Source organism: Nelumbo lutea, chromosome 1 (genome assembly GCF_056320005.1).
Source record: "Nelumbo lutea isolate HS-2025 chromosome 1, American lotus-T2T, whole genome shotgun sequence".
Taxonomy (NCBI): Eukaryota; Viridiplantae; Streptophyta; class Magnoliopsida; order Proteales; family Nelumbonaceae; genus Nelumbo; species Nelumbo lutea.
In genome coordinates this window covers 114,332,570-114,344,721 of record NC_142684.1, presented here as the reverse complement: position 1 = coordinate 114,344,721, position 12,152 = coordinate 114,332,570, and the positions used below count along the sequence as shown (strand labels likewise).

Genomic DNA, 12,152 nt, shown 5'->3' with positions numbered 1-12,152 from the left:
GGGCTTCTGAGGCCCGAAGGAGAGACTATCAAGAATGGGAGGAGAAAAACTCCCTTGCCGGGTGTTACATCATTGCCTCCTTAGACAACCCGATACAGAGGCAGTTCGATCAGATCGAACTTGCTAAAGACATATTGGATAGTCTCAGGACAATGTATGAAGAGCATAATCATTCTACTCGACAAAAGGTCTTGAAACAGTTCATGACCGCACAAATGTCCAAGGGTCAACAAGTTCACGACCATTGTCTTCGGATGATGGGATACATCAACGAACTGGAGGCTCTTGGATCCGGGCTTGACCTTGCTACCCAGATAGATGCTATCCTTAACTCTTTGCCTCCTTCCTTTAATCCGTTCATCATGAACTATAACATGAACAAGCTGAATGTCAGCTTACAAGAGCTCAGCAATATGTTGCAAAGAACTGAGGAACTGATTAGAAAGGATGAGCTTGTAGCCATGCTTGTTGAAGCTGGCAAGACAGGCAAGAGAAAGAGGAAGGCAAAGAAGCCTCAGAAGAAAGCCACCAAGAGCAAGAAGCAGAAGAAAGACAAAGCATCGGATGCCTGTCACTTCTGCAAGAAGACCGGCCACTGGAAATGGAATTGTCCTGCCTACCTGGAATCCAAGAAAGGTAACTTCGAAACTTGTGTTATAGAAACCAATTTGTTGGTAGCTTCTGCTTCCTGGTGTATTGACTCCGGGGCTTTGACTCATGCTTGTAACTCACTGCAGAGGTTCAAGGTAAGCAGAAGGCTGAGTGAAGGAGAAGTCACACGCTTCTTGGGGACTACTGCAACTGTTGCAGCCGCGGCCATAGGAACCGTGGAGTTAATTTTTAGAGAAGGAATAATTGTACTGAAAGACTGTCTTTATGTACAAAATTTAAGGAGAAATTTGATTTCTGTCTCAAAACTATGTGTAGATGGTTATTCTGTCTTCTTTAGTAATACGATTACTATTAAAAGAAACAACAGATTCATCGCATACGGGGAATTGGAGAACGGTCTCTATGTTCTACATCCTTCTCTAGAAATTAACATAACCGAAACTACGTCGGCTGAAATCCCTAAGAAGAGAGCTCATGATACAGTTAATCCCACGTGTCTGTGGCATTATCGACTTGGCCACATCGGTGTTGACTGAATCACAAGGTTGGTAAAGGATGGTCCTTTGGATTTTCTAACTGTAGAAGATCTTCCCACTTGTGAGCCTTGCCTACAAGGCAAGATGACGAAACGGCCATTTAACGGTAAGCCTGAAAGATGTACGGGCACACTTGACCTAATACATACTGATGTATGTGGTCCCCTGAGTGTTAGGACACGAAATCAACACGTGTATTTCATCACCTTCACAGATGATTTTTCACGATACGGTTACGTGTACCTAATGAGACACAAGTCTGAATCCTTTGAAAAGTTCAAAGAGTTTAGACAAGAAGTCGAGAAACAGTTAGGGAGAGAAATTAAGGCCCTTCGATCAGATCGAGGTGGCGAGTATCTCTCTGACGAATTCAGGGACTACTTAAAGGACAATGGGATAGTATCACAATTAGCTCCTCCTGCTACACCACAACTTAACGGTGTTTCGGAGAGGAGGAATAGGACCTTATTGGATATGGTCCGGTCGTTTCTCATACACTCAGAGTTACTGGCGGGTTTGTCGAAGCCCTCAAAATTATTACTAGTCCCACAATAAAATATTTGCAGTAAAAGTGGTTCTAGGTCGAATCCCACAGGGAGCAAATCAGTAATCTCTTAGCCGAATGGGTAAAGTAATTGTGTGGGAAAATTAAATGCCTAAAATTAAAAGAATAACAAAATAAACAAACAAGAGAAAATCAGTCTTACCGAATTCTGGTTCAAGGGTTCAGGTTGAATCGATTGGCCATCGATCCTAGGTACAATTCAGCATTCTTGCAATTCAAGCATTTAACTTTAGATTTATTAGGATAGCCATAATAAACCTTGTGTTTTCCTAATTCAGTTGACCAAACCCAGCATTCGATCAACACTTATCACCACTCAATTGGGTACGATAGCGTTCCATGTTAAACAATGATAGCATTAAGATTTGTGAAAACAGTTAAACCAAAATAACAATAATTGAGATAGCTGCAATTACTGAATTTTGTTCCATCGATTCTTTTAGGTTGAACTATGTTAAAACATTGGTCAAAGGCTGTCACGAACAATTGACCCAAAAAGATATCAACCTAATTGCTACTTGTACCATTATTCGTGACAATTACGGATCACCAAAATCAAGGATAGCAGTAGGAAAATCAACATTAATTCAGTTTGTCAGATTAATTAACATTAACATCCAATAAAAATATGCATAAGAATCAATGAATACTTGAATTAAAAAGCAAGAAAATAAATTAACTACAGAACCTCACAATGACACAATCGAACCTCTCCCCTTGAACCAGAAAAAAGAAGCTTAGCTGCTCATGATCTGCGCAATCTCCATGCTTTGCTTCTCCATGGCCGAACTGATCTTCTTGAGTTGCTTGATGCTTGATTGCTGAATGATTGAGTGATTTCTAGAGCTGGTTCACCCCCCTCTTTATATAGCCAAAGGAGAGGGCTGTTTTCCAACTCCTCTAAGAGATCATCTTATCCTTAGGGAGTTTTGATCTTATCTTGAACTAATCCTATCCTATCTCTTATCTAATGCTCTAATCTCAATCTTTTTATCTCTCTTGGATTACATTCAAGACTTTAGATCTGATAAAACTCTCTCCTTGGAGATTACATTCGAAATTCGGACTCTTAACTTTTGAATTCGAGTAGGGCTGCTTCAAGGTACTTCTGCGAGTTGGGCTTAAGTTGTGAAATGAGCTTGATTGCGAACTTGCTCCAACATTGGGCTCATTTTCATACTTGATGCGGGCCGAATCTGTCAAAACCCAAAACATAAAAGTTGTGGGCCTTCCTTTCATCTTTCTAATGCTTCTTGAATTATCCAATTCGCTGTCCGGAATTTAGAGTTAGGTCCAGATTACTGACTGTCGCCGAAACTGTGCAAAATCACCCGATTTGTTCTGTTTTCTTCCAAATGCCTTCTTTATTGCCCTAAATCGAAATACAAGAGTAATGAGTCTATTTAAGTGCTAAATAAATGTGAAAGAATGAATATTAGGGGATAAAATTAGGGTTCATTTTGGTCTCATCAAATCCCCCCACACTTAATCTTTGCCCGTCCTCGGGCAAGGCAAAAACTCAAGTAACACAAGAGAGACTATCTATTGATTTTCAATTTTTCTTTTTCTCTACATGAGGCCTAGTTCATTTCATGCTTTAGTTCAGACTTGGTAACATTTCCCTTTTCATCTCTTTCTCCCCTTTTTCTTGTCCAAGAGTGATGGCAAATCACCATTCCTCATGGTCCCCAGTTAAATCGATAGTCAAGGAGACAAGCCTTTCAGGGCTGAAACTCCTTGGACTGCACAGGTGCTCATTGCTTTTAACAAACCAATTCAGCCAGATGCAATTACTTTCCTTTGAATCAAAACAAGGTGTGCTTATTGCCATAAGCTTGCTATGTATCACATCTTCACCACTTAGTGTGAATTCCTAGGATCTGAAGGTGAGAATGGGGTTGGGGTTCTAGGGTGAGTGCATTTTATGCTCCATCTCACCCTTGCCTTCTTTTCAAGATGTGAGTGCATTTTATGCTCCATCTCACACTTGCTTTCATTTCTAAATGTGAGTGCATTTTATGCTCCGTCTCACACTTGTTTTTTGTTTCTAGATGTGAGTGCATTTTATGCTCCATCTCACATTAGTCATGATTTTAGTTTGAAACTCCCTTTCTCTTTTTTTTTTTTCACAAGAATCACATGGTTTCACCGCCTGATCCATGAATTCATTGATCGTGGTCTCTATATGCCTAACACAGCAAGTTCTACAATAATCAATCCATGTTTGACAGATAATTATGTGAAAATCAATCAAACCCTTATGCATCTTGCCTATTGATCGATTAAAATCATGAGATACCATATGCAGCCAATAAAGATTCAGTTAGTCATGCTTGCATCCTATCTTATCTAGTCAGCCTAAGCACATGATTCCTGATAAGTTGAAATCATTCAAGGATAAGTTTTCGGGAGTAGAAATTTGAAGAAGGTAAGGTATCCCAAATTTCCATTAGATTTCCCTAATCCTCCCACACTTAAGCTATACATTGTCCCCAATGTATGTGATTATGCATAAAGTAGAAGGATTTGGGGGTACTTCCCTGTTTGTCTTGTTGGGTTCCTGCAAAAAAAAAAAAAAAAATTAAAATAAAAAAAAATAACGAAATTAGCTAAACACAATGGGTTGCCTCCCACAAGCGCAATTGTTTAACGTTGTTATGCTCGACGTCCTCTTTTTGCTCCTTTAATCCAATGAATACCGAGGAATGTCCAACGAGATGTCTACCATAGAGGGGACATTTGCATCCTCGTGGAACAACTTCAATCGATGTCCATTCACCTTGAAGATCTTACCTGTGTCGAGACTTTTGATCTCTACTGCACCATAGGGAAAAACATTAGTCACAGTAAATGGACCCATCCACCTGGAACGCAGCTTACCTGGCATGAGTTGAAGTCGAGAATTATACAATAAGACCTTTTGTCCAATTTTAAATTGTTTTCTTAAGAGTACATTGTCATGGAACGATTTGGTCTTTTCTTTGTAGATTTTTGAATTCTCGTATGCCTCTAACCTCAACTCTTCCAGCTCTTGCAACTGGAGCTTCCTTTCTGACGGGTTTCTTCTATATTCATGTTGCATTGCTTGATTGCCCAATAGGCCCTATGTTCATACCTATTGGGGTCTTGTAAGCTGTCCGATATGCCCAGAGAGCATCATCTAGACGTAGGTTCCAATCCTTCCTTCCTGGATTCACGGTCTTTTCCAAGATGGTCTCTTTGGCCCAAAATGGCCCCCACAAGCATAATTATGACAAAACTTTAGAATTGACATCTGCTCCTCCTCAGGGACACATCTCCTAATCATTTGGTCAGAACAAAATTTCCATAGATAGGGTTCGTCCCATACATAATATTTTGCCTCATACTTGACTTTATTCTTTATGGATCTGCTAAGGTTATTAGGCAAAATTCCCGTGACCAAGTAATTCACAATGTCAGCATACCATGGAGTCATACCTCTCATGTGAAACAACTGCTCATCAGGAAACAACTCACAAATGGGAGAGGAGTCCTCGTCTTTCACCAACCTACTTAGGTGATCAGCCACCGAATTTTCAGCTCCCCTTCGATCCTTGATTTCTAGATCGAACTCTTGGAGCAAGAGTATCCACCTTATCAGCCTCGGTTTCGACTCCTTCTTTGCTAGTAGGTATCTCAAAGCTGCATGGTCAGAAAAAACAATCACTTTAGAGCCAAGCAAATATGACCTAAATTTGTCTAAAGCAAACACAATAGCTAATAACTCTTTTTCAGTGGTTGTGTAATTGCTCTGTGCAGCATTCAACGTTTTGGAAGCGTAGTGAATGACATGGCTCTTCCCATTTATTCGCTGTCCTAGAACAGCCCCTACTGCATAATTACTTGCATCTGTCATGATCTCAAAGGGCAAGTTCCAATCGGGTGGTTGAATGATGGGTGCAATGGTTAATAAATTTTTAAGCTTGTTAAAAGCTTCCTTGCACTCATCATCAAAATCGAAAGGCGCATCTTTTTGCAGCAACCTGGACAATGGCAGAGCAATTTTTGAAAAACCTTTGATGAACCTGCGATAAAAGCCTGCATGTCCAAGAAAAGAACGAACCTCCCTAACATTTGTAGGGTAAGGTAAACTCACAATCAAATCAATTTTTGCCTTGTCGACTTCTATTCCTCTGGCTAAAACTACATGTCCCAACACAATACCCTCCTTCACCATAAAATGACATTTTTCATAGTTTAAGACAAGATTTGTTTCCACACACCTATTCAGAATTTTACTTAAACTATTCAAACAATCATCAAACGAATCACCATAAACAGTAAAATCATCCATGAACACTTCAATGCATTTTTCAATAAAATCAGAAAATATGCTCATCATGCATCTTTGAAAAGTGCCCGGAGCGTTACACAAACCAAAGGGCATTCGTCTGTAGGCGAAGGTGCCGAATGGACAAGTGAATGTCATTTTCTCTTGGTCCTACGCAATAACAATCTGATAATACCCGGAGAATCCATTGAGAAAACAAAAGAAAGCCTTACCTGCCAGTCTCTCTAGCATCTGATCAATGAAGGGTAGGGGAAAATGGTCCTTTCAAGTGGCCAAGTTGAGTTTTCGAAAATCTATTACCATTCGCCAGCCACCTTGTACCCTCATGGGAATTAGTTCATTATTTTTACTTTTTACTAAAGTCATCCCAGTTTTCTTAGGCACAACATGAATAGGACTTACCCATTTGCTATCTGAAATTGGATAAATTATCCCTTCATCTAACAGTTTAAGCACCTCTTTCATTACTACTTCTTTCATCACCGGGTTGAGTTTTCTTTGTGGTTCTCTAACTAGTTTAGCATCATCTTCCAAAAGGATCCTATGCATGCAAATCGAGGGGCTAACCCCTTTTATGTCGGCTAGGGTCCAGCCAATCGCCTCCTTATGGTCCTTTAGGACATTGATGAGCCTCTCCTCTTGCTCCTCAGTCAACCCTTTTGCAATGATCACAGGCAGTGTCTTTTTTTCACCCAAGTAGGCATATTTTAGGTGATCAGGTAGGGTCTTTAGTTCCAGCTCCGGAGCCTACAAAATAGAGGGCAGCAGCCTTGCGTGAGAAACCTTTGATTGAACATCAGAAATCCTTACCTCCTGTTCAGGTTCCAGAGTATCATAGGATGCATCGATCTCCTCCTCCCTGTCCGATTGTGCCTTATATTCTAGCTCATCATCCATGTCCTCCTCTCCAAAGACTTCCTGCACAATCGAATCGATAGTATCAATAGAGCAGATCGAATGACACTCACTAGGATATTTCATTGCACCAAAAATATTAAATTTTACAATCTCTCCATCAAACTCGACGGAGAGGGTACCCTCATCCACATCTATTTTGGTCTTGGCCGTTCTCATGAATGGACGACCTAATAGAAGTGGGGCTGAACTCATGGTTGTGTCTTCTTCCATCTTTAGGATGTAAAAATCAGCTGGAAAGATCAAATCGTTAACCTGCACTAATACATCCTCAACAATTCCTTCTGGGTATGCATTAGAATGATCAGCCAATTGAATAACAACTCTAGTCTCTTTTAAAGGACCTAGTCTCAATGCACAGTAAATCGAGTATGGCATGACATTAATAGATGCACCTAAGTCCAGCATGGCATGCTCGATTCGTTTATTGTCAATCACACAGGGTAGGGTAAACATACCTGGATCAGCACGCTTTTCTGGCAGGGTCCTCTTGATCATGGATGAAATGTTCTCTCCTACTCTTACCTTTTCATCAATTCGCAGCCTCCTCTTGTTAGTGCATAACTCTTTCAAAAATTTTGCATATTTAGGGATTTGTTTTATTGCATCTAGCAAGGGAATGTTGATCTCCACCTTCCTAAAGGTTTCTAACACTTCTTGTTCATATTCCTCTTTCTTTGAAATTGCCAACCTGCTAGGAAAAGGTGGTACAACATTAGTAACCTTAGGGAGAGGGGGGTCCGATTTTACCTCAATGGGGCTATCATTTGACCCTTGTCCTTCCTCTTCCTTGGCTGCCTTCGATGGTGAATTTGGTTGGGACTGCAACTCTCTTCCGCTTCTCAACACCACTGCACTTGCATTCTCTTTCGGATTAACTACCGTTTGTGAGGGTAGTTTCCCAGAGTTCTGCGCCTCCAACTTGCTGATGGAAGTGGCAAGTTGGCTAATTTGGTTCCCCAAATTCTGAATGCTAGTTCTTGTTTCCTGCTGAAATTGCTGAGTATTAGTAGCTAGAGCCTTAACTATTTCATCCAAATACATACCTGAATTCGGGGGTTGGCTTTGCGCTGTGATGGGTGTTGAAAACTGGGGCTATCGACTGAAAAAATGGGGCTGGTATTGCTGCTGTCCTCTTTGGTTCCCGTAGCTTAGGTTTGGGTGATCTCTCCACCCCGGATTGTAATAATTGGAGTAGGGATCATACTTTCGTTGGGGCTGGCCTGGGAATCCTCCTATGGCATTGACTTGCTGCACCGAACCATCTTGCAATGATGGACACATGTCCGTAGGATGGCCAGGAATCGAACAGATACCACACACCCTGGCAGTTTGTACTTGTCCTGCAGCGAGTTGTCTTACCAAAGCAGTTAGGTCAGAAATCTGATTTTCTAAATTTACATGGCTTACCTCATTAATCCGTCTAATGGTACCGTCTGTCATAACACCGAACTGTTGTGAATTTTCGGCCATGTTGGAGATTAACTCCCTGGCCGCTTCGGGTGTCTTGTTCGCCAAGGCTCCTCCACTGGCTGCATCGACCATACTTCTATCCATGGGCTGAAGCCCTTCATAGAAGTATTGGATTAACAATTGTTCAGAAATTTGGTGGTGGGGACAACTAGCAACAAGTTGCTTAAACCTTTCCCAATATTCATATAATGTCTCACCACCAAACTGCCAAACTCCACATATTTCTTTTCTTATATTCACAGCTCGTGATGCAGGAAAATATTTATCTAAAAATATCCTATTCATTTCATCCCATGTGCATATAGAACCGGGAGGGAGAATATAAAACCAATCCTTTGCTTTCTCTCTTAAAGTAAATGGAAAGGCTATGAGTTTTACCTGGTCCTCGGTCATACCGTGGGGTTTCATGCTTGAACAGACGACATGAAATTCCTTTAGATGTTTGTGAGGGTCCTCATTTGGGAAACCATGAAATAGAGGTAATAATTGAATCAAACCAGATTTGAGTTCAAAGGCTACCTCAAGAGTGGGGTACGTGATGCATATAGGTTGTTGGTTCATAATTGGTGCAGCCAACTCCCTTAATGTCCTCTCTCTGTCAGCCATTCTTTCTACTTCTTCAAAGATGGGAAGATCACAATCTGAATTCACCTTCTTTGGTGAACGATCCTTCCTTTGCTTCGCCTCCTTTCTTAAACGACGGGTGGTCCTCTCAATTTCGGGATTGTACTCGAGTTCACCTTGTTGAGAAACACGAGTTATAAAACAAAAGAGGTTAACAAGAGGAAGGTAATAGCTAAGAAATTAAAGTTGCTCCCTGGCAACGGCGCCAAAATTTTGACGGGTTTGTCGAAGCCCTCAAAATTATTACTAGTCCCACAATAAAATATTTGCAGTAAAAGTGGTTCTAGGTCGAATCCCACAGGGAGCAAATCAGTAATCTCATAGCCGAATGGGTAAAGTAATTGTGTGGGAAAATTAAATAACTAAAATTAAAAGAATAACAAACTAAACAAACAAGAGAAAATCAGTCTTACCGAATTCTGGTTCAAGGGTTCAGGTTGAATCGATTGGCCATCGATCCTAGGTACAATTCAGCATTCTTGCAATTCAAGCATTTAACTTTAGATTTATTAGGATAGCCATAATAAACCTTGTGTTTTTCTAATTCAGTTGACCAAACCCAGCATTCGATCAACACTTATCACCACTCAACTGGGTACGATAGCGTTCCATGTTAAACAATGATAGCATTAAGATTTGTGAAAATAGTTAAACCAAAATAACAATAATTGAGATAGCTGCAATTACTGGATTTTATTCCATCGATTCTTTTAGGTTGAACCATGTTAAAACATTGGTCAAAGGCTGTCACGAACAATTGACCCAAAAAGATATCAACCTAATTGCTACTTGTACCATTATTTGTGACAATTACGGATCACCGAAATCATGTATAGCAGTAGGAAAATCAACATTAATTCAGTTTGTCAGACTAATTAACATTAACATCCAATAAAAATATGCACAAGAATCAATGAATACTTGAATTAAAAAGCAAGAAAATAAATTAACTACAGAACCTCACAATGACACAATCGAACCTCTCCCCTTGAACCAGAAAAAAGAAGCTTAGCTGCTCATGATCTGCGCAATCTCCATGCTTTGCTTCTCCATGGCCGAACTGATCTTCTTGAGTTGCTTGATGCTTGATTGCTGAATGATTGAGTGATTTCTAGAGCTGGTTTGCCCCCCTCTTTATATAGCCAAAGGAGAGGGCTGTTTTCCAACTCCTTCTAGGAGATCATCTTATCCTTAGGGAGTTTTGATCTTATCTTGAACTAATCCTATCCTATCTCTTATCTAATGCTCTAATCTCAATCTTTTTATCTCTCTTGGATTACATTCAAGACTTTAGATCTGATAAAACTCTCTCCTTGGATATTACATTCGAAATTCGGACTCTTAACTCTTGAATTCGAGTTGGGCTGCTTCAAGGTACTTCTGCGAGTTGGGCTTAAGTTGTGAAATGAGCTTGGTTGCGAACTTGCTCCAACATTGGGCTCATTTTCATACTCGATGCGGGCCGAATCTGTCAAAACCCAAAATATAAAAGTTGTGGGCCTTCCTTTCATCTTTCTAATGCTTCTTGAATTATCCAATTCGCTGTCCGGAATTTAGAGTTAGGCCCAGATTACTGACTGTCGCCGAAACTGTGCAAAATCACCCGATTTGTCCTGTTTTCTTCCAATTGCCTTCTTTATTGCCCTAAATCGAAATACAAGAGTAATGAGTCCATTTAAGTGCTAAATAAATATAAAAGAATGAATATTAGGGGATAAAATTAGGGTTCATTTTGGTCTCATCAGTTACCCACATCCTTTTGGGGTAACGCATTAGAGACTGCGATTTATGTGCTGAATCAGGTTCCAACCAAATCAGTTCCGAATACTCCATATGAACTTTGGACCGGAAAGAAACCAAGTGTCAGACACTTGAAGATTTGGGGTTGTCCAGCACACGTTAAGAGAACGAGTGCAGACAAGTTGGAATCCAAGAGCAGTCGTTGCCTATTTGTAGGCTACCCAAAAGGCTCTGTAGGTTACCTATTCTATGACCCAAGTGAGCAGAAAGTGTTCTGCAGTCGTAATGCGCAATTCTTGGAAACCGATTATATCCTAGACACCCATCGTCAGGAAGTTATTCTTGATGAGGAGAACTCAGGAGCAGTGGGAGATGTCCCACAAGTTCCAGGTAGTGACCAACCTAGAAGATCCACTCGGGTATCCAGGCCACCAGTCCATTATGGTTATGACCAGGATAATTACCTGGTGGAAACCTTGACTAGTGAGGAGGATCCCGTGACTTACACGGAAGCTATGTTGGACATAGATTCCCAGAAGTGGGTGGAGGCCATGAGAGCAGAGATGGACTCAATGGAGACCAATGGAGTCTGGACTCTAGTAGATCAGCCCTCCGGGGTAAAAGCAATCAGTTGCAAATGGATTTACAAGAGGAAGAAGGGCCCCGATGGTAAGGTTGAGACCTTCAAGGCTTGTCTGGTGGCGAAAGGGTACACTCAGAAAAAGGGCATCGATTATGAGGAAACCTTTTCGCCTGTGGCCATGCTTAAATCCATTAGGATCCTGCTAGCTGTAGCAGCATACCATGATTATGAGATTTGGCAAATGGATGTCAAAACTGCATTCCTAAATGGAGATCTTACTGAAGATATCTATATGCAGCAGCCGCAAGGCTTCATTGCTGCAGGTCAGGAAAACATGGTATGTAAACTTAATAGATCCATTTATGGACTTAAGCAAGCTTCTAGAAGTTGGAACATCCGTTTTGACTCTGCCGTCAAATCGTTTGACTTCGTGCAGAATCCGGATGAACCCTGTGTCTACAGGAAGTACAGTGGAGATAAGATTACCTTCTTGATTCTGTATGTAGATGACATTCTACTCATTGCGAATGATGTAGGTATGTTAACTACGGTGAAAGTATGGTTATCACAGCAATTCTCCATGAAAGATCTTGGAGAAGCCTCCTATATATTGGGTCTTCGACACTATAGAGATAGATCGAAGCGGATAATAGGATTATCCTGTTAGACAGTTTTGTATGCCCTTAGCTTCAATCTGATTTGATGTACTTTTGTTATTTAGTGGAAATAAATAAAGTGCATGTTTGATTCATGTTGTTTGGTTTAATTCTGTGTAAAACCCTAAAACTGGAC

The 12,152-nt window shown here is 40.7% G+C and overlaps 1 non-coding gene across 1 annotated transcript; it reads left to right on the top strand.

Annotated features, from left to right (window-relative positions):
* The first annotated feature begins 8,543 nt into the window (after positions 1-8,543).
* On the top strand, positions 8,544-8,650 carry LOC148876903 (small nucleolar RNA R71). Its single transcript, XR_016106407.1, has one exon. It is a non-coding gene; the product is annotated as a small nucleolar RNA R71 (small nucleolar RNA).
* Positions 8,651-12,152: the final 3,502 nt, after the last annotated feature.